This window comes from Artibeus jamaicensis, unplaced genomic scaffold, assembly GCF_021234435.1.
Source record: "Artibeus jamaicensis isolate MK-2021 breed Jamaican fruit bat unplaced genomic scaffold, CSHL_Jam_final contig_384, whole genome shotgun sequence".
Lineage (NCBI taxonomy): Eukaryota > Metazoa > Chordata > Mammalia > Chiroptera > Phyllostomidae > Artibeus > Artibeus jamaicensis.
The window spans coordinates 20,617,093-20,618,028 of NW_026521810.1; the positions used below are offsets into that span (position 1 = coordinate 20,617,093).

Genomic DNA, 936 nt, shown 5'->3' on the forward strand with positions numbered 1-936 from the left:
TTGGTCGGTGAATCTCCCATTTTTAATGTACTTTCAGTAGAGCTGACTCTATCCCAGATCTTTGGCTTACGCTGGAGTAATCAGAGTAAATTTTTTCATGTGGTTCATTGACATTAAGCGTCCCACCTATGACTGTGAAAGAGAAGCATCACATGCCCCTCCTCCCACCCAGGGACCTGAGCTTGGCAGAACTCAGACTGGTCCTGCTGTAGCGACTTGAATTAATGAAGAAAGTCCACCTGAGAAGGGTTCATGCTCTACCCTGCTATACCCCTCTAGTCAGTATCACAAGCCATGAACCTTCAGGTAGGTGAAATAGATTTTCCCTATTTTTAAAATCTTCTTATTGATCGTTTCTCAGCCTTTTGGCTAAGATCAAGTGTAGTATCTGTTCTTGTCAGTTTAAAATCTTCTTATTGAATGTCTTGATCATTTTGTTATAGAAAATCAGCTGCCATCCCTCAAATCCTCCCTCTCCCTAAACCAGTGACATTCACACTTTTGATTTGTCTCTGGGCCACATTGGAAGAAGAGTCATCTGGGCCACACATTAAATACATAAACACTAACAAAAACAGAAGCAAAAGAAAAGGTTTTAAGTAAATTTGTGATTTTGTGTTGGGCTGCATTCATAGCCATCCTGGGCCGCATGCAGCCTTCAGGTGACAGGGTTGGACCCCCATTGCAGGTAACCACTGGTCATTTTTTTTATAGAGTTGCATATTCTGGATATTTTATACAAATGAAACCCTACAATATATAGCCCTTTGTAATGAACTTCTTTGACATTGTCAACTGTTTTCAAGGTGAATCCACGTTATAGCATGTATTGGTACTTCATTTTCTTTGTTGTTGAATAATATTCCAGTGTATGGATATTCCATTGCTTCTTTCAGTCACATTTTATTTATCCATTCAACAGTTGGTGGACATTTG

At 39.6% G+C, this 936-nt stretch overlaps 1 pseudogene; it reads left to right on the forward strand.

The window, feature by feature from the left end:
- Positions 1 to 349: 349 nt before the first annotated feature.
- Positions 350 to 463, forward strand: LOC119064609 (uncharacterized; annotated as a pseudogene).
- Positions 464 to 936: the final 473 nt, after the last annotated feature.